The following is a 22,843-nucleotide window of genomic DNA, read 5'->3' as shown; positions in this document are numbered from 1 at the left end:
CAAGAAATATTATAATTTGAAAGCTAAACTTCATGTTATTGATAACAATGGTGAAAAGGTTAATATTTGTGGAGAATGGTAACAAGACAACAGAGTATTTGAATACATTTCATTTGCAAAAACAGCAGCGCCTCAACCTAGGGTAGGAGATAAACCAGAAGTTAAGCTGACCATGGCTTTTTATAGTTGGAAGCAATCAGCAGTCTTGTTTAGTTTCTTTGGATATTCAAGAATCAAGAAGTGAGAATCCATTTCATTGCCATGCTGAGTTTTCTGATTGCAGTTACAGTGAAAGCAAGGTAAGGAATTCTGCAAATGATCAGAACATATTACTGCACTTATTCCATCTGCATAAATATAATTGTATACACAAAAATGTACACTTCTCTAAGTCCTATCCAAGGGATCTCATGGATTGAGAATCTCTAATGGCGACTTATATCTCCCTATTCATCATGTGCAAAGGGTGCAAGTGAAGTGTTGTAGCTCTCAAATGAGCTTAGGTATGCAGCCCCTTGCAAGGTGCACCATGAAATGGAGAATTCGAACACGAGCAATGGTGCTTGTGTCCAAGAACCTACACATAATGCAATGCAAAATGAAACTAAGCTAAGAGGATGTAGAATGCAAAGCTAAACTAGCAAGAATGAAGTGTTACAATCCCCTTAAGCTAGATGAGCTATTCTAATGCATGAAATGGAAAGCTACACTATATGCCATTATGCTAAGATGCAAATGATGATGAAGTAGTGCAAGAATGCCACAATCTCTCAAAAGCTCCAAAGGGTACCTAAGATTCCTGCAGCATAACGTTAGTAAAAGTATGAGTGTTGTGAGATGAGGAGAGATCTCTCCCCTTTAAAGATAGACAGAGGATGGAGATCAAAGGTCAAGAGAGAATTTTAACTCCTCTGAGAAACAAACTGGACGCAGATACGGAAACAATTATTTATTTCACAATATCTGTGATGATCAAATTTAAAAACTAAATGACCTTGTCCACTTATCCAACATTTTAATTGTATACAGAATTCCGAAAATAATTACAAAGGACGATTTGCCTGCAGTTTAAATCTCCATGCCTTTAATAATAATAAACAAAGAGCATTTTATTTTATTATTAAAATAAAATAATAGAATTTATATGACAAAATCATATTAAACTCCTTATCCCTCCGTACAAGTAATATAAAATAATTTCTCCTGAATGAATATAAAATGTTCGGATATGTCCCACTTTTTTACCTAATGAAATAAGTCTCATTCATATCTTATCCTTTATGAGGTGTGGCTTTTCAAACACATAAGGTCATGCCCCTTTTAGACATAAGTTACTTTTCCTCTTAATTTAAATATTTTTTATTTTTTATTTGATTAATTTAATAATCGAAGCTTCAGTTGGTTAATGGACTTTAGTTTTAATAGCTTTATTTGTTCCAAGTCTCCATCGCATAACAGGAATCCCTTCATCCTCATTCTATCTGAAGTGCGCTCTGGTGAATCCAATCATGCCATAGCAATTTTCCGCCTGCATCTTCAGCTTTCAAATAAATTTATGATATTTAATACTCAGCTGCGGGTTTATACGCCTTGCCCAACTTGCTATCTCTTCCCGCACATGGTATCTGACGTGGTCTGTAGTTGCTGCTTGGTTTGACCCTCGACGGCTTCTCTAATCGTCTTAAAGCATGAGTTTCTTCCCGACTCCTTTGTCTTCAACGCACACAAGCACCAAGACGAGGCTTTTTACACTTGGCGTCGATGTCTTCCACAAGCGATGCAAACTTCTATTCGAGCGTACAGGTTAGACATCCACCAGTAACCTACAGATTCCAGTTGCTCCCATCACTCCAAGAATTCATTTTTGTGTTCATACTCATCAATGAAGATGAAGATTGGATATAATCCATCTTTGTGAAAGGCACAAAGTAGCGTTCTCTGTCTTTGCTATTGCGCTATTTATTTCCTTCAGTTGGGCTGATGTTTCACTTCATATGATAAACAACACTGCTGGATGTTGTTATTTGTTTTGAATTCAAATCTGCATGCTTGTTTTTAACATTTGAATATCTAGGAACATCACTGAGCATCCTTGGGACCAGTTATAACTATATATATGTTTGATGAATTTATCACTGTACCTTAAACTGATACTTTAATTTCATACACTCCTTAACAGCAACCAAGAATACCTCAGAGGTTATACACAATACTGTACCTGATATGATGCTTGAATCTGCCCAATACTCCTATTTTGCAAAAGGGATCATTGTTTCCTTCAATGGGTCCCATTCATATGACTGAGATTTTACATTCATCATATGCAGACCTGAGATGCATCTACATTCAGGATCAATACCATCAATAGCACAAACCAATATCGATATACAACCATGTGTGTGAGCTGAATACTTGTGAAGAATCAGGTTCGGGGAAAAGGACAGGTAACAAATATAATAGTCAAGCCATAGAAAGTGGTTATCATCTCAGGGTTAAAATAGAATACAAATCAAAATATAGGTTTTCAGATATCCAGAATGCTGAAAAAACTAGTCAAAATCTAAGATTCAATCAATATGAAAGCTTATCTTTTTCGGGAAAGGGTCAACAATTTTGAAGATAAGATTAATAGTCAGAAAAGATGAAAAGGGTGGTAGACAAATGGAGATCTTGATTTGATAAATCAGGGTTCCATCAGTACCCATGCAACCTAGTAAAATAACAATGCACAGAAACTATCCTCAAGAAAATAAGAACCATTAATCACAAAGTGTGGATTACAAATAGAATGTTTTTCTGACCTTTAATGCAAGCACCAATCTGTACTTCAGTTGCAGAAGTCTTTTCTGTTTAACAGAAATCACTCCAATTTGCTTCTTCGGCATATATACAACTCAAATTCCACTATACACAACAACCTGATCACAGCTACGGTCAGTATAGAAGCATCAACCAGGAAAGTTCTCTCTTCCATTGTCAGTTTTACAAGCAGACCCAGACCCTCGACCTAAATTCCATGATACCTTTCATAAGAAGTATCAAACACCATTGATATTGTTGCGTAAGGATGATTGCTCAAGCTACTGGGCCAAAAGCTTTCACAGAAGTTAATAAAATATAACCACCTCAGGTGAATTCCCATAATTCAACAACAAGAAGGCACCAGGCTATGTCAAGGTATTACGGCAATAGCAATGCTCCAAATGCTAATATATATCTCTCTTCAATATATTGTGCTGCCCTTTATTTTCACACTAAGAGCAGGAATAAATATTTCATACTCAACAATAATGCTTTGCCTTCAATACCATTCCAAACAAAGTGCAGAGCCCCCGATAATCTTCTGAAATATTAATCCGCCTAATTGAAATAATCACCAGCTTCAAACAATTATCAAATCTTCCATTAAATGAATATTGCCCTAGAGTCCAATTATTTCCAGTATTTGGAAATAGCAGTCAATGTTAGAAAGGGAGGTTTGCCACGAATAATAAAATCGAAAATATTCAAACAGATTTCTGCCAAATATATATTTTTGATGCATACATTCCATTGAACTTATAATATTCAAAAATATGATAGCTTTATTTCTCAAATAGAAAATATATGTAAATATTTGTTTCTAAAACAATTCTTACAAATTTGTCTCTAATGAAGACTTCACATACTTGAAACAACCTGCAAATACAACGTGAGATACCTAGATGATACCTCCAACCTAAATTGGGACTACGTCCAATTCGAGAAAAGTCCCACGGGTTTTCATTCTTAGGCTTCTGAACTGAAGGCCAGATGTTTTTGAGCTCTCCAAGAGAAAATAACAAATCCAAGCATTTCTTGAGTGAACCTCTCATCTCTTTAAATTTAATTTAAGCTTATGGTAATATCATAAAATGTCTTTATTCAACTTTCGCTTAACATTAGAGTCACTTTAATAAGATCAATAAATATTATCAGCCTTGCGATTTACTTCTGAGGGACAATATTAAATAATTAAATTAGTGATTTAATATTTTTATGACCTTACTAAATATTAATTTTTCCAAGGTCACTTTAGAAGGGGACATTACATCCCACATTCTCAACTCTCCACAAACCAGCATGAATGGTAGAGCATCCTACACCTGCAACATCCTTTCAACAAAACAACATAGCTAGCATATGTAATCTCAACTAGTTTGAAAATTTTCGTTTGAATAGAAACAGAATAGTGCAACCACATGCAAACATTTATATGTCACTAGCTTTGGCCATTGCTGTCTTCACCCAATCTATTTCATAAATATCTTCAAAACATTATTCAAAGCATGTACACAACAAGGAGAGTAAAAAATAAATTTGTAAGCACTCTCAACAATCAAACTAGCTAGCTTACAAACACAAGCTGGATTTGTCACAATTTGCACAACGGTAGAAAACCCAACATCTTATATAGTCAACTTCAACAAGCAAATTATTAATTAGATTCCTTAAATTTTCTAAAAAGATCAATAGCTCTAAGAAAGTATGAACCTGCCAAACATGTAACGACAATATTGATTAGTGATTTGATGTTGAATATCAATTCATCCATTCATGACAACAAAACAACCAATCCTCATTGATGTTTTTTCTCATCTCCTCCACCAATATGTTCTCCTTCCAATAGTGTTTGTCAAGGAGGGAGGTTACAATACTTTTTCTCCATCGGGAACATCAAGTTGAAGATTGCAGCTGCAATAGAGATCTGTATCTCTAGAAATATGGTCGTTATAACCGTTATAGTCACCTTCAGTTGAAGAGGACGCCTTGTGATTATAATTGTGATAAAAATTGAGATAATATTAAATGTAGAGACGTGTGTCTTATGTGTTTAGGCATGCATATGGAAATACGAAGATTCATGTTTTTGAAAATTGAAGAGACATTCGATTGTTATGTGAAGAGTCACTCTATTTGTTATTTATATCGCATCAAGCGAAGAGCTTTGTACACTTTAACATTTTATGATAAATAAAGTGATATTTTGTTGTGTGGTTAGGTTTTTCCCTTCAATTTTGAAGGGTTTTAACAGGGTAATTTTGTGTGTCTCTTGTATCTATTTTGGCTATTCTTTATTGTTGTTTATCTCAATTTCTAAGCAAAAAATTCAACATGGTATTCAAGTCAATTTGTGTGCTTATCTTGGATTTGTAGTCTAATCTCGTATAGTCCAAACGGAGAACATGCTTCTTCCATACTCAAGTTATAAATATTAGCAAGTCTATTATCATTTTCTGGAAAACAATTTTGAGTGTGTTGAGATGTTCACTAGATTTGTCATTTCAAAAAAAGGCACAGGACTTTGCCCTGCATACTAATGTTTGCTCGCTCGACAATTCTTGTAGATTTTGTCAAGTAATAGTGGCGAATGAAAGCGATATAGAGATCAGGGTGGATTCTCTGTAGCAAGTAATTAAGGATACGGAGATTTTATAGTCCTCTCATATCATGCTATATCCAAGCTCTTTTAAGGTCACTAAGATCAATCCCAGGCTTAGACAACTGGGAAAGATGCTTATTTTCTTTGGAATCAATCATTGGATCTCTCAACCAGTTTCAGTAACGTGCATGGCTCATATGGGTTCCAAAAGTTTTTGTTCATGGAGGTTCATCACCCTCTGGTGGTGTTTCAATACAATCTTAAGCGACAAATTCAAAAAAGTCACAGTTTTGTTTTTCATATTTGTGCCTACAAATTTGAAAGTTTCGTTCATGTCTCTTTCTAAGAGGAAGATTTATTTCTGCATCGACTGAGTTTGGTTCTATCGTTGCGTCTTTTGTTTCTTCCTTCCGGCAATCGTTTCGTAGATGTTAAGAGAAGGGACATTGACAGTTTACCATTACCGCTCAAGACATAAGATTAATCGTGATGGACTGTTCTTGTTTCCTTTCCAATTCATATTCTATCTCATGCAAGAAGGTGGTGAATACGAGCACTCTACTTTTACTTTCCCACTTGTGTGAGCATTAAAAGCTCGTTAGATTGTAATGATTTTTAATCAAATAAGTATTCTTTTGCCTTTCACTATTTTAATTAGTGATAATAAATCTTCATTGGCAATTTTTATTTACTGGGACTGCTCTATTGCAGCTCATGTGATTGGAAAATACGAGCCAAAATATGTGTGGATTGACATCTTGGTCTAATAAATCAGAAATAGGATTTACACAAAGCTGGGGGTCTAGGAGGAGTCCGGAAATGAAAGACCTTGCTTGGTGGAAAGAAGATTGATCTCCACACTACTAGTGATTTGGGTAAATCCGCCACACTGGAAGACCTCGATCACCTTGTCGGATATTATCAGCTTGAACATACAATTGCCACCAAGATGTTCTACTTTGAGCCTTGAGGAAGCCTCTGGTTGACCAAAGGTCCTGGGTAAAGTAGTGATCTAGCTGTGTTTTATGAGAATGGGCCTTTCAAGATTAGAGACAATTTGACTCTGGTCTAGAATGACTATGGATAGGACAAGATGCATTCTCATTACCACGTCAGAATGATGAGCAACTATTGAAATCTCTATTGAGGGAGTCGAGGCTGCAAAATCATTGTGCAATATGGGAAACCAAAACTGTGAAATGGTGTTGGAAAGGTCACGATATCATCTCATTTGCAGCTGCAATAAGAAGCTGCCACGATAGAAGGCAATTCAAGTTGACATCGGCTATTGGAAAAATTGGGTGCATCTAAATCAGAAACAAGTGGTGAGGGAGTCAATCTGTGATTTCGACCAAGCTGGGAGACTTCATTAATGAGAGTGCAGAAGGTGTATAGAATAAGGTGTCAGTTCTTGACAACGCATACTTCTTGTTCTGAGTCTTAACGGGTTGTGCTTGCATGAGCAAATTTGAATAATATCTTGTAATCGATGTCTCTTGTTTGCCTCCTCTGCAAAGTATGAAGATATGTTACTTTATTAATTTATTACTGAGTATAATGGATTGAATTGCCACCACCATTAAGATAAGTATTTTATGTATTGATCATAAATTTTTATATAACTGGTAATAGTGTTTTCTTTTCATAATTCATATCTATATATAATAGATGGATATCTCTCTTCATTGCAGTATGCAACCAGAAAAGCAATGAGATGGGGATGTTGCTTTTCAAAGGGAGATGTTCAGCTTCAAAGGAAGGATACTACCACGATATTATTGCGATGATCAAAGAAGTTCTTGATTGAGAGGGAGTCCTTATGGAATCCCTGCCATTCTTATATATGCTATTAATATTTTGATATTGCAGAATTTGAGACTCTTGTTGTGATTATGAGTTCTTATTAATTGTAAGGACAACCTGATAACTCTTTCACTTATGAGAGATTCATAGTGAGCATCATATGCAAAGAGAGACCAAGATGTCATCACATTGAGAGATTCCATGATGGGAGTTGGAAGTCATGTTGAGAGAGTCTGTGATGAAAGTTGGTTGTGATCCTTGCAAATTTTTCATGTTGAGAGATTCCATGACAGCTTCACGTAGAGAGAGTCTATGATGTAAGGGCCTTACACGAGTGTCATGTTGAGAGAGTCCATGACAGCATCACATTGAGAGTCTGTGATTACACCTGGCTGTGATTCTTGCAGGTTTTCATGTTGAGTGATTCCATGAATTATGTTTTTTTAATCTATGTGATTACAGTTTATCGTTGACATTTTTTGGTTGCAGCCTTGTGTGACTGTTTAGCTAAAGATCTCTCTTGCTAAGAGGGAGTGTTGAAGATTGCAGCTGCAATAGAGATCTTTATCTCTAGAAATATGGTTATTATAACCACTAACCACTAACACCTTCTGTTGAAGAGGACCCCTTGAGATAATAATTGTGATTTAAATTGAGATGATATTAAATGTAGAGACAAATGTCTTATGCGTTAAGGCATGCATATGGAATTATGAAGAGTCATGTTTTTGGAAATTGATGAGACCTTCGATTGTAATGTGAAGAGCCTCTCTATTTGTTTTGTATATCGTATCACACGAAAAGCTTTGTACACTTGATCATTTTATAATCAATAAAGTGATATTTTGTTGTGGTTGGGTTTTTCCCTTCAATTTTGGAGGGTTTTCCCAGGGTAATTTTGTGTGTCTCTTGTATCTATTTTGGCTATTCCTTATTGCTGTTTATCTCAATTTCTGAGCAATAAATTCAACACATAAGAGGGTCTGGCTACCATTGAATCCCTCAATGCACCTTTAAAATAAGTAGACCATTCCAAATGAAACAAGATAACATGAGCAGAAACAACATGGCCACCAGATCATTGGCTTGCTCAGATCTTTGCAAATTCATTAACCCTACCACTATATTTTTTTGCCTACAACGGAAATGGCCTTCCTCTTCCTTTATCGTAACTCTCTCCAACTGATACATTGGAATATTAATAATCATCAAAGATTGTAATTTTTTGGATAAACAGCTCTTACTTTTAGTGGTACTAATAATTTTTACCTTACTTTTCTCCAACCAATCTTGCTATTTCAACCTTAGAAGGGCCTCTTTTGACAAAGAGTGACAGCTGTACTGAACAGTCTTGTGGAATTCCAGTAGATCCTGTGTGTGGATTTCCAAAATGAGAAGAATGGTCTACTCTTAACTTCAACTTCTTCACTGCCCTCACTCACATTGTTACCATTGCTGCTAGTGCTTGTTTTGCGTGATAACAACCTGAAAATAAAACATTTTAAAACTAATTGTGAACGCTCTTTAACAAACTAAAATATAAAAACGTCAGAAAAAAAGGGGGAAATGGCATACCTTGATTCCATGGTTGTAGTTGATGTCTTCTTTGAATCTTTCATCTGTAAGTTGCTTACTTATTTAAAATCAACTACAAACTACCTTCAGGTGGTCACTATTGTTTCATTTTTTCTAATTGTTTCTAATTTCAGCCTATGAAAGCATGGAAAGGAGGCCCTAATATTGTAGAACCCAAGCTTATTTTGTTATCCATTGTTAGCTTTTAAGTTTGTTACATGGGGAGGTGTCCCAACCCCTCAAACCCCCATCCCTGTAAGTGTAAACACTGAACAACAATATAGGATATTTTAATGGTTTCAGCAACAATGGCACATCCTCCAATACTTTCATAAAATTACAAAGTTAAAGAAATTCTCTTGCACATTAGGGCGAATAGGGACATGGGAGGGTTTCTGGTACCCCAACCCCTTTTAGAACCCAGCAAATATTCCTCAGGTATCCTTTCCTTAAAACATAAAAATAGAAAAATTATGTTATTTTCCATAGGAGACACCTAAGCATCCCTATGATGGTTAAGGTACATCAAGACATTCTCGGCCACCTCAAGGATGTCCAATCATCCCATATAAGTTTCTTGCCATCCCCAAATGCCTTGACATGTTCCAGAACATTTCTTGGTTTTCCCAATTTAGGGAGGGGAACAAGGACAGCAAGGGATATCCTCTAATGTCCTGCTGTTCATCAAACACCTCAAAGGGGACAGACGTCTAAGGGGTGTGGAGGCACATGTGTAACACAGCGTTCAATTTAAGTAATTGTTGTTCGTCTATTTAGATGATAATTGTGTTTAAAAGAAGTGTGTTTGAGGTTAAAACATCAAATTATCTAACTACGCACCTTGTAGCATCTTCTACTAAGTATTTAAGCCTCAGACAGTTGTTTTCCTATTTCCTGAGGCATTGATTGACACAAATGCTGCATGATATCATTTGCAATATCATATTCCCTGGGTTATTTCTCAAATTCGCTATAATCTTCAAATGATGTCTATTGTTGAAGTGAACTTCACACTAATTTTATTCTTGCAACAGATAAAACACTTGGACCTAACAGCTTTGCAACTGAATTTTCTGGTTTTTCAAGGATATAGTCAAGACTAGCTGGCAACAGTCAAAGAACCAAAATTTTACTCTATTGTATTCGAAGCTCTTGATGCTATGTGCATCACTAATGTTATTGTACCACAGAGAGTCCTGCTAACTTTTTTGGGTATATATGCATGTTCATTGTGTAATGCTATTGAAAAGACTATCACTAATCAGTTAGGAAGAGATGAATAGTCCAAAGCTTCTGTTTTTAATATTGTTTCTCCATAATGAGAAAATTTTGTACGTAATATGGTGATAACGCAAAGCTTTATTATTTGAGATTGTTTTATTTCTTAAAATTGTCATACACTTCAATACCATTTTTAAGTGTCTTATTCTTGTCCAAGAGACTATCCATTCACTTAAGGCTAGTAACCGAAAAGGTACATTATTAAGACATTCAGAGAACTTTATCAGTGTCTTCCTCTAACCCCTTATTTGTTTATCACCATGAAAAAAGCCATAGCATACTCGGTAAGCCAAGAGGCCTGTTGGTGAGTATTTTGAGACCACACTAACACAGAATAGAATACCAAGGTACCAAATCCTTTCTTGAGTAAAAAGTTGTGTAAGATAACATTGTGAAAGATTGGGCAAGCAACTCCAAGGTTCTTTTATATCAGATCTTGATTATCGATAAGCTCAGTGGTCGCTGTGATATGCTGATAATACAAAGGGACTCGTGTTTAAATTGTTCTTCACTACTTTTGTAGTGCTCATTGGAACTTCTTCATCGAATATTGAAATCTCATGGTGCTTCTGAACAGACAAAACTTAAGTTAAAAGGGAAAGTGTTAGAAGGATCTAAATCTACTCCTAAGGACAACGATATAAATGGAAAGTTTTCAAGTGGACGAATTCCAAAATAACCAAGCTCTACTTCGCCAAGATCAACTAGAACTCTACAAGAACTAGCGCAATCTTCTAAGGGTTATGCAAAGAATTTTCATAAAATAATGAACACCATCATAATGAACAATACACATTTAATGATTGAAGTTAAGCATCTATATAACAGGGGCTTAGGCTTCCTTTACAGAGCCACTTATAATCAACAAGATACAGAAAATATGAGTTGTGGAAATTCATCAAATACCATTACATTCTCCATTGAAATCAAAGCATTACATATAACAATTGAGAAATTGAAAGAGCACCATGCAACAAAAGTTGAAATAAACATGAATCCACTATATCTTCAATGAAATCAATTTTTTATTTCCCCAAGTCTTACAACAATGTCTTCTCCTTCTCCTACTCTACTTCTATTCTAAAGAGCCAGAGCTAACTATCTACCTGTTTGCCTATCTTATTAATCTCTTCCTAACAAATAAAATAAGAAAGGTTTATATAGGCACCCAAAACAAACTTCTTGATGTGATTTTTGTTCCACTACAACATACAGAATCGAATACTCAATGTTTTGAAGTGAAACACTAAATACTCAATCCTCTTTTGAATAAGGACGCTCATATGCCAAACAATGTAGATGAAGTGTGTGATCGAATGAGATAACCTCAAGGTTCCTTCTTAATCATGGACTTTCACTCAGTTATAATAATGTGATATGCTAGTTATCACAAAGGGACTTAAGCTATTCGTTCGATGGATATCAATCTGACTTTTACTTCTTCCCACACTTCCAACAAAATAACTTCCAAAGGAAATAAAATATAATCTAACCCTAGGAATGTGTGACAATGCTGAAGATGGGACAAGGCTCTAACCAATCTTTGCTTCGCCAAACAAACTAGGCCTAAGAGGGTGTTATCTTCTATGGATGCGGGAATGGTTTTCACATTGTCAATATTCGTCCAAATACCCTATAAAGGGGCAATCTAAATGAACATTTCCAATATAAGTTAAAAACTTGCAATTCAGGCCCAAACTAACCTTACACCTTTACTATGAACACTAGTTCACCATTGATCGCCATTCAACAAAATCTTTCATCCAATCTACTTCTACCTCTACTTAGCATGAAATGAAATCATAAATGAGAAATTGAAGAAACTATTTAACACTTCAAAGAAGCATTAAGTAATATAGCATGAAGAGCAACAATGAATCATCAATTACTTCTACTTTGCTAGCATAATAGCAATGATTTGATTAAGTCTCCTCCTACCCTACTCTACTACTAGTTAGCTCACTTCTTTGTAGTCTCCTAATCTCTTGAATCCAACCCCTTACAAATGAGAAGACCTTGGTCTTTTAGAGTTATTCAATTACAATGAAGGGCCAATATCGATTCAAGATAAGGGCCAAGATTAATTCTTACAAACCTTTATTAGGGTTGCAATAGTATCAACCAATTACACAAAGGCACCACCTTGTGGGCTAATAAGAAAATTGCAATGGTTTTGATAACCAATGAGAAAAGTTTACACTTGGCATAATATGACTGAAACATGTGTAACTGGAATTTCCTAACTGGTAACAAACAACTAGGTTTCACCTAAGCATCCTCATCTTGTAGATTTGATTGATGGAGAGAAAATATCTCCTAATACTCAACATTTATCAAGCCTTCAAATGTGATGGCATATTCCCAAATGGCTTCATCTTTTTGAATCTTCCTCACCTTTCACTCTTGGAAATTTCCCCATTGTTATGACTTAAATTTGTATCATGAACTTGACCTTCATCCTTGATTCTTCTTGAGGTGAATGAAGTCTTCATGTCGCTTGGATCCTTTCACAAAAAAACCTAGATTTCTAGAGGAATTCAAGTTGATAAAAAAAATACTTCCACTTGTGAATTTTGATTTCTTGAATCTCATCTTGATCTTGATTTGAATTTTCCTTTAATAAACTAATTTGAATTTTTTTTCTCATTTGGGGTCCTTCAGCTTGAGCTATCTCCTTGCAGCATTTTCTTGTTTTAAATCTTTCTCTTTACTTGAGGTTAAGTTTGACCTCCTCGAATCTCCTTATCTTCCAAGATTCTTCCTTCGGCAATTTAGCTTGCAACGCAAGAGAGAAAAGATGCAATATGAAAATAAACAAAATGAAAGAGATCTTAAAGCTGTTATAAAATAAAATTTCCTCTAGTTTTATTTGAGATAAAACTTTCCAAACGTCTCTTCTTCTGACAACCTGAATTGAATTTTTTCTTGAGCTGAAATTTCACATGATTGAAGATTTTCCTCTTAGGCGGAAATTTCACATACTTGGGAATTTTCCTATTAGGCAGAAATTTCACGTGTTTGGGGATTTTCCTCTTGGACATGGTCTGATTCTGACCTAGTGCCAAGATTTTGAATTTGCAAGTTAACTCCCCATTTCAACACTTTGTCATTTTTCCAATGCAAGGGGTGCGAGAATGTATATAAATACAACATTTAAGTGAGTTACATTTATTTCCTTTCTTATACTTTAAGTTATATTTATATAAATATTGTCACGATGTTTGAGATACGTTTCAGCTTCATAGAGTTAAAACAAAGATTCTAGATTTCAAGATTCAACACACCTCCAACAATGTTACCTTCCACAACCTATCCAAGATTTTTAAGGTCAAGTTGAAGCTAGAACAACTATTTTCTAATACTTCTAAGTCATTTCCTCACAATCACTTGTTTTCAACTACACCTACCTAACTCAGCCTAGCTTTTGCGCATACTTGAAAATGTTTCCAACTATAAGCACCTAGGACCACTACTCCTACTACTAAAGCAAAAAGAGAGGGGACCTATTTGCAATTGAGCGATGTTGTGAAAACTTCATAACAAAACCAACAAGCTTTTGTGCATATCCCTAATAGTCTCGACTTCCTAGCAAGCCAACATTGCTAAAAATCACTTCCTCAACTTGAAAACTTGAAAATGTTACCAACTAGAAGTACCTAAGACCACTACTCCTACTGCAAAAGCAAAAAGAGGGGCCCCATTTGCAATGGGGTGATGGTATGAAAACCTAACAACAAAACCAACAATCCATATTGACCAAAGATCAACAACCAAGATTACAAGATGGAACCTTAATTAGGGTTTTACAAAGGCACAACTATTGAATGATTGGTTTCTTTATTGCTGACATGTGGCACAAGCAGGAAGAGCCATTTGGAATATAGATAAAGTTGACACCCAGAGAGCTAATCCATAGAACTAGACTCCGAGATGTAATTCCCTATGTTTTGCTCTCTATCCACAAATGCACTGAATTTGACCATGAACGAATTAAGCTCATCCATTTCTATGCTAGGTAAGGTATCCAATTACACTCCATCACGTCCAAGGCTTCATATTGGCTGAAATAATCTTTCCACTTGTTCTCTTGCCTATGAAAATTGATTCATAGCTTCCATTTCTTTGGCATACACTTTTTTCACATTCTTCTTCAATTGTTCCAAGCTCAAACTGTTTGCATCACTTCTACCATATGTACCAAACGGTCTTTTCTTATACTAAACAATGATGAATTGTTTAAAATTGGTGTTTGTGATCTTCCATTTAAATGACATATGGGATTTAAGATAGAACCCTTTCAGCACCTCCTTAACTTGTTCTCTCCTAGTTGCATGCGGGAAACTCGTATTTCTGATTTATTGGTGAATTTTAAACATTTTAACCTTCAATAACTAGATAGAAGGGAGTTAAGACTGGGAAATCCATGAGAATCGCAGATAACATTCCTAAAATCTGATTTTCAAAATGTTGAAAATTACCCTCTTTCTATGAAAAGTCAAGGAGAAAAAGAGGAAACTCTATGATTCAGAACTGATTATTAGTGATGCAAGCTTGAAGGATGGTTTGGAAATCGATATTCTGCAAGTAATTAATGAATTTAATCTTGAAAAGCTCTTTGTTCCACCTCCCTTCTGCAATTTTTATTTCTTCCCTTGTGATTTTGAGCTGCGAACTTCTTCCTTTGCTGCTAAACTATAAGAAAACTTTTGTTGAAACGAATTTCAATTTCTACCAATGTCCTTTTACAGATGATGAGAGCTTTCCTTGCAAGGGTTGACTTCCTGCTTTATATTTATTTTTCTCAGGAAAGAATTAAAATGCTTGACCATTTTTCTCCCACTAAGCAATCTTATTTTTGCTCTTATCTGGTCAATAATTTCCCCTCAAGAGGTCGATGTGTCATTAAAGTGAAAAAAATTAAAAATTAAAACTTGCCCAAATTTGTCAAATCAACACAAGATGTGATTTGGTTTTTTCTTTTATTTGTTTTTGCCTCAACCTTTTGGAAAGTTCGACCCTATGCGTCATTTTCCTTTCATCTTTCTCGAAATAATTTTCAACACTTAGCTCCTCTTAGCTATTTCATCCATTTACCCAGCCTCTAATACTATCATTTCCTTGGAAAAAGCAAAAAGCAATAAAGAAACTTTCTTAAAATAGATGTTCTGAAATCAACCCAAAAATGCTAAAAGCAAAAAGTATCATTTCCTTGGAAAAAGCAAAAAGCAATAAAGAAACTTTCTTAAAATAGATGTTCTAAAATCAACCCAAAAATGCTAAAAACGACACTTTCTAGAAACTAAAGAAAAGCAATTTCTAAAAATAGAAAGTTGTCGAAATTGGTCTCATAAAATTGTGTTCTTTCTCCCTTAACCTTTATGAACATATTCATAACATCATAATATTCATCCAACCAAGCTGGCACTAAGTTGAAAACAACCATTTGGCGACAGCACTGAGAGGGCACCTTGACAACTCTTCTTACTTAAAACAATGAAGTATTGTCTTGATAACATCCCTAGACCTGATTGAAAACCCACTACTTGACCCTATTGGTGTAAACAAGTATTTACTATTTACACTTTACTTTAGTTTACTTAGGTTAATGCATATTCATATTAGTTGTCATCTAGACACCTAGGAGTTTGCATATTCATATGAGTTGTCATGTAGACAACACAGTAGTTTGCACTCCAATTGAGCACATGTTGTCTACTACATCTCTTTACGAGATACACCTTTGTATTCTTATCCTCTCATTGTTGCACGTACATTCATGCACAATGGAGGATAATCCACTCTTGGTGGACATGTGCTTAGTTCTGATGCTTATCACTTGCACAACTCCTAGTCATCTTGATTGCCTTTATATACAAGGCACTTATATGATGTATTCATCTCAACAATTGGGCATTCTACATTATATTGTTGATCATTATTGATTGAATCAATGGATCATCATTTTGCCTATCTCTCGGTGCTATCTATTGAGCTTCTAGATCTTGGCATTTCATTCTTGTCTTAGGCTAATTCTTACATGATATAAGAGCTTAAGGCAGATTCTTGCAGACCCTTTGTAAAGGTAAGAGACTGGAGATTAACACTTAGACCTCTAACCTTTAAAAAAAACTAAGGATTTCAATTTGCTATTGTTGAACCCACTCTGGATGCTGAGAGTGGGGGTGAATCAGTATCAACCAAAATTCTAACAAACTTCAATGATCACCACATGAAATAATAAGCAAGTAATGAACAGAACCAACATCAAAAGAACACTTAAATTTTATACATGAAAAAACCAAACTAGAAAAAACAACGGTGAGCACTTGCCTACAAAGAATAATTCACTGGTATATAAAGTCTGATTACAAAAGATGGTAGGAGCCCACTACTGCGGACTCGCAACCAGAGGCTCACTGTGAATACAACAACGAATTCAAATAGAAGTTCACTGCTTCAGACTTGCAAACGAAGGCTCACTGCCAAAGTAGCAAGATACAACAACAAACTCGTGCAACCAAGACTCGTTGTCTTGGAGACAAGGAACAGACAACACTTTACAAGAATAAAGAGAGATTTTCCCAATAATGCAACTTACTTGGACACCATTTCCAACCTTAGCAGCACAGTGTTATTGCCTTTTTTTCTTCTGCCACTATCAATGAACTTTTCTTTGCTGACTGAAGATCTTCAGTGGTTCACATGCTGTTCACTTGCTTCACTCCTTACAGTTTGCCAAAGCATTGACAGTACTTATATACAAATTAGTTTATTGGAGATTACAACAAGGTTTGTCATACCAAAGGGATACTGCAAATTAAGTTAGACGTTGGCCAAGATAAAAAAACAAATATAATACGGTCCCATGTCAGAAGCATCTAGACCCAAACATAGAATGGACCTAACCAGATAAGAGATAAACATTAAATGCAATACTCTGAAACTAAATCAAAAGGCATGATCCGCTCCAGTAGAGAGACGGGCCAACTGTAATCAGACCACCACACACCATGTCAAAACCCAAAGCACATGCCAACAGTCCAAGTCAGAAGTGGTCACAACACATCTTTGGACCAGACCAACAACTGAACAGAACTGCAACACTGGATGATACAGTTTTTGGATCACCAAAAAATGCCACAACCAAGATGAAAACCTGAATCTATATGCAAAAGTATCAGCACACCTTCAACTTTAATTTTTGTAGCAAAAATCTTCTGGAAAGCATGGATATAGCACTATTAACGTCAACTTGCAAAATTGTATTTCTCTATATACTGAACCAGACATCTTGATGACACAGACTTCTGGATATACTATAACATTGAAGCATTGTTAAACATCATCATCATATGATCACAAGATGCACAACTCTCTTCTACAGTCCTGAATTCATAATTGTCTTCCACTGCACTGTAGCACAATTTTGAATACATAATAGTGTTCCAATGTGCTGTAGCTCTGTTTAATTTCTTGTTTTTTTTTATTTAAGAGATCAGATTTGCAGTTTTTAAGTTTTTCCCTTTTTACTAAATATTGATCTTCTGAATTTTGGGATAGAGATGGCAATCACAAGTGGATTTAGTAGTGACGTGACCAAGAACCTCCACTCAGAGGCATTGCACACCAGGTATAGAGGCAAGAATGGTGTAATGTCCCCGTTTTGATGTAGGATTTAATAATATGATGAAATTTAGTTAAAGAAATAGATGAATAAATAATACAATATAATATTAAATAACTATAAATTAATTAAGTTAATGAAAGGTCAAGGGATACATAATGAAGAGTTGTGACTCCTGCAACATAAGATATAAAAGGGAGGAGAGTGCATTTTAAAGGAAACAAGGAGAAGAGAAGAAAGAAGGGAGCATCGGAATTAAGGAAGAATTGATGTAAGAAGATAAGAATGGGAAGAATTGATTAAGGGTTGTGACTCTTTCAAAAGGTTCTAATTAAGAAAGGTTGCGACTCTTTCAAAGGATGTGAATGATGAAGAATTGTGACTCTTTCAAAAGGTGGTGATTGTAAAAGGGTGTGACCGGTGTGGTAAAAAGAGGTGGCTCTCCCTCTCATTGGAAGATACAGAAAAAAAGAAGGATTCATTTGAGGACATCCACGGGAGATGAATTTGGAGTATTATTTATTATTCTCAAAAGCGACAATCAAAAGAGGTGACTCAAATCTTATGAAAAGTGGTGACCCTTTCACCAAGAAATTATGAAGGAGAACTCATTCCAAGCATTAAAGGATCACCTATCAATCATCACTCATATCGATCAAGACAAATCCTTCATTCATCCAGCAATCATTAATGCCTCCTGATATCAATCAATCAACAAGATCAAGCAAACAATCATCAAATCCATATCAATTCATTTCATTTTGGGATAAGGAAGCAAACAATTCATCAATCAACCATCAATCTATTAAACCAACAAATACCTAATCATCACTCATCAATACCTCAAATCATCTAACCAAAGGAATTCATTCAATCAATCAATCATCAAATTCTAATAAGATATTACTATATAATCTCTCACATATTAGATGTCACAACCCCAACCATATTCTGATCATCGTGAGACTTCAGAATTTCTGCCATAACAGAACATGCCTTCACATCCCTGTCAACTTTCTGATATCAACTGAAGTAATAGTTGCATAATGAAACTTCCATCATTTATCATGATCTGTATTGATCAAACTCGTCAATGGAGAAAGTGGGAGTCTGAGATAGAAGACAGATCTAAGGCAGTTAAAGAGGATGTATATTACTAGAGATTTTGTCTTGTGTATCATGAAGCCAATTAAATTATTTATCTTCCACAAAATTACTTTTCTATCAGCAATCCTAAGTCCTTAACCAGGCATTAATAAATAGCTACAATACTAATGAACATGCACGTGATTAGTTTGAGGAGGCAACAATTAGTTCAAGAACACCCCTCTTGGGTTCCAACTCGTTGTCTTCTCTCCCAACGGCTATATAAGGTTGAAGTTAGTTTAGTGTAAGGCATGGAATAGGAGAAGGGAACAAAGTCATAGAAAGGCAGTCATACTTACAGCACTGACAATATATATATATATATATATGGTGGACTTAGTGTTAATTACATATTGTGTATAGGGTTCCGTACGAAACAAAATGATTCTGTATGCATCTGCATACTTCTACTTTAATATGCATTTCATGATTATCTGTCATAGTATCATAGATGTGTTACTGATTCGCGAATGTTTTAACATAGGAGATATGTATGAAATGCTATTCATCTTCATACTTTCTGACTGCTACAACCAGCCTTGGTAGGGGAAAAGAGTGATTACGGGCAGGGTTACGGTGATGGGGTCACCTTCTAAGCATGCCAACTCATGTTAGATGACCCCATGGGGTCAAAACAGGAGAAAGGGAACTGCCTTTGAACTTAAGAAGGATGGACTTTCTGGGCACTCTGTTGTGAATATTGCTCATGACCTCTATCATGGCAAATTAATGCATAAGAATGTTGCATCATTGGAAGTAAGATAAAAGTGGCAAGATTGAGGATAATAGTGATAGGACACCTCACTAGATCCCCTCCCCCCACCTCATATGTGGTGATTTTTTGTAACCAGAATAGCATAAACAGAGAGCTAATAACTTCAGACAAACACAAGAACAGATGGAAGATCACACAAGCCATCAGACACAAGATTAACCTGGGAAAACCCTCCTCCTTGAGGGAAAAACCCAGCCACACCCAAAAACAATCTTTTATTGAAATCTCAAAAACTGTGTACAAAGATCTCAAGCTTAATCAACCATAATCTAAACAATGATTGTTAATACTTGACAATCAAGGGGTATGCCCTTTAACACATCAAGCAACACATCCTTTGCGATTGCTATACATATAAAACTTCAAGTATCTCGCAGATACTAAATACAAACGAATGTTTTCATGTTGTAATGATCATACACTAATCATATATATATATATATATATATAAGTTACTGAAAATTCAGTCATCAAAAGACAAATATTGTATCAGATGTCCATCGATTTAACAGTTGCATAATTTTCTATATTTCCTCTTTTCTGAAGATGCACCAACCTAGAATCGAATGATTAATGAATATCTCTAATACCCACCAAACGGTGGCAAAAGAATGACCAAACAAAAAGATCTCTAACTCCCGAGCTGTATAGACTGATGACAGTTGTCAATGATTTCCATTACATATGTTCATGTTTATGAAGCTTCAATACTGACACCAAGAATGGGACTCTCCACATAGATGGACTCTGAGTTCCACAGAATACAACGCAATGCTCCATGAGCCGTCCATGGCAATTATATAATAATACTTAATCATCCACATTTGATAACTATGAAATTGTACAGTCACTCGAACCAATGTATTCCTCATGCAATTTCTAAACCAGCAACACTTGGAATTCCCAATTCACTGTCACTAACGGCAACATGTATGAATGCACATAAACCAAAGTATATAAATTGAGAGCCATCGAACATACAATTATGAAGTGTCTCCTATGCAATTCCTTAACAAATAAGACACCTATACACACCTTCGATGCCACGTTGTGCTTTCAGGGCTATGATAAAGGTACAAATAAATATGAAGTGTCTCCTGGAATGAACATAGAAGAATAGAGTTCTAAGAAGTATGTTCAGCCAATTCCAGGTATAAAGATCTTTTTTGCAGCTATTAACTTCAACACTCCCTCTTAGCAAGAGAGAGATCTTAAGTGTGCCATCACATGACAAGTGCACATCGTTGCAACCAAAAGGTGTCAATGATAGATTCTCATCACATAGATTCTCTTAAAAGCATGTTATCTCAGCATAATTCACTATCGTAGCATAAAAATTAAAATCATGTTGTCACAAACATGACTTCCACCATGCCTCATCACAAAGGGTGGAACAAGGGCTCTCACCTCAAACTTCTCCCTGAGAAGAATGCATTTCCACCATGCCTCATCACAAAGGATGGATCCACCATACCTACTTGCAAAGGGTGGAACAAAGGATTTCACCTCGAACTTGTCCTTAAAGAATGCATTTCCACCATGCCTCGTCGCAAGGGGTGGATCCGCCATACCTACTCCCAGAGGGTGGAACAAGGGATTTCACCTCGAACTTCTCTCATAGAGGAACTCATTAACAATGGACTGCACCTCAAACTTCTCTCACAAAGAAGATCTCATTAACAAGGGATTGCACCTCGAACTTCTCCCTCATGGAAAAGAACTCATTGACAAGGGATTGCACCTTGAACTTCTCCCTCTCAAAGAAGAACTCATTAACACATAAAGATTATCTGAATGCAAAGACTCCCTCTCAATATAGGCTCCCTTTTTATCTGATATTAACCTTTTGACCTTCTCGTCCAAGGTTGCAATGAATAGTTAGACCCCCTCTCAATGGAGATGCCCTCTCAGCAGGGGCAGCATTCTCATTGCTTTGATTATCTTAACTAATAAAGCTGATTCCTATGTTGGCCAAACAAAGAGCTTTAGCAGTCACATTGCTACATGAGCTTGATGATCTTCTATGAAGGATTTGGCACTCTCCCTCTGCAGCTCAAACTCCCTTTTAATTTTTAAGCACTTGCTTCAACCTCCTAACATCCTTGTTCAAGATAGTGTGCAATGCTTGCCTTAGAGGAATGAATACACACACACCTTTGAAATTTCAGATATGCTTAAGAGCAGGACTGAACTCCTTTACCACATCCCAGAATATACTACATTGAAAGTTTGAGAAGTTGACAAATATCAAGTCCAAATTGACATTGTAACTCTTGTTCTATGCAGTTGAAGAGTTTTACCATGGATTATAACACTTGTTCTTGCAACACTGCAACTCTCTTAACTGACATCTTCACTTCTGCACAGAACTTGTCCTTGACTCCTGCTGCCTCAGAAATTACTAAGATCTCTAGCAAGGAACAAACTCTAAATGTCATCTCCTCCACTCACAAGAAACTAATCACAAGAAAGTCTGAGTTTTCACTCTTCAGTCTCCAACCATGATGAAAATGAAGACACCTCACAAAAATGAAATTTGAAAACAGATAATTCAGACTCTGAACTAATAATCTGTTAGTTAAAAAAAGCTGAAACAAGTCTGCAACAGCAACTTGAGCAACCCAAATAAAGCAACCAGATTTCAAACAAAACCTTCAATCAACACTCATCCAAGATAGTCTAATTTTAATCTGCAACCTTTTATAAGACAAATCTGTCCTACAGAATGCACCAATCTCTTCCTCCCTCTCAAGCTCCTCCATTCAACTTATCACTTTGATGATGATATACCAAATGAGCTAGACTTGTGGCTAGCAAATCCTTTGAGATCTTCAGATTGAAGTTAAATTTCTATTTGCCAAACTTATCATCATGACCTGAGCAAGCTGGGCTGATACAGATCTTTATGCTCCTTAAGTGAGATCCTGCAAGCAAGTAATAGAGATTACTAATAGTTCATAAGATCAATCTATCAAGGAGAATTATCAATGTTAGAAGTATCCATGATTTACTATTCTAATGCAAGAAATAATGACTACATAAGAGATTCATAAACAGTATTCAAGAAAGGTATGAAATACTTATCTCTTTATTGTTGATTAATTTAGCAAAGCTCCTATAGATTTCAGTTTTCACATATGCTTTGAATAGGAACAGAAAACAACTTGATTCCACAGCAATACCCACTCAGGGAAATCAGGATGGCTTTTGTGTTGTAATCATAGAATCCCCTGCTCAA

At 35.7% G+C, this 22,843-nt stretch overlaps 1 protein-coding gene across 3 annotated transcripts in view; it reads right to left on the bottom strand.

The window, feature by feature from the left end:
• LOC149548633 (uncharacterized) overlaps positions 1 to 22,843 on the bottom strand; it is a 50,333-nt gene that overhangs the window by 5,962 nt on the left and 21,528 nt on the right. The gene's annotated exons all lie outside the window — the stretch shown is intronic.

Source organism: Cupressus sempervirens, chromosome 7, assembly GCF_028749045.1.
Source record: "Cupressus sempervirens isolate cs-2001-9-10 chromosome 7, ASM2874904v1, whole genome shotgun sequence".
In the NCBI taxonomy this organism is placed as follows: Eukaryota; Viridiplantae; Streptophyta; class Pinopsida; order Cupressales; family Cupressaceae; genus Cupressus; species Cupressus sempervirens.
The sequence above is the reverse complement of the archived record's forward strand: the minus strand, read 5'-3'. Positions and strand labels throughout refer to the sequence as shown.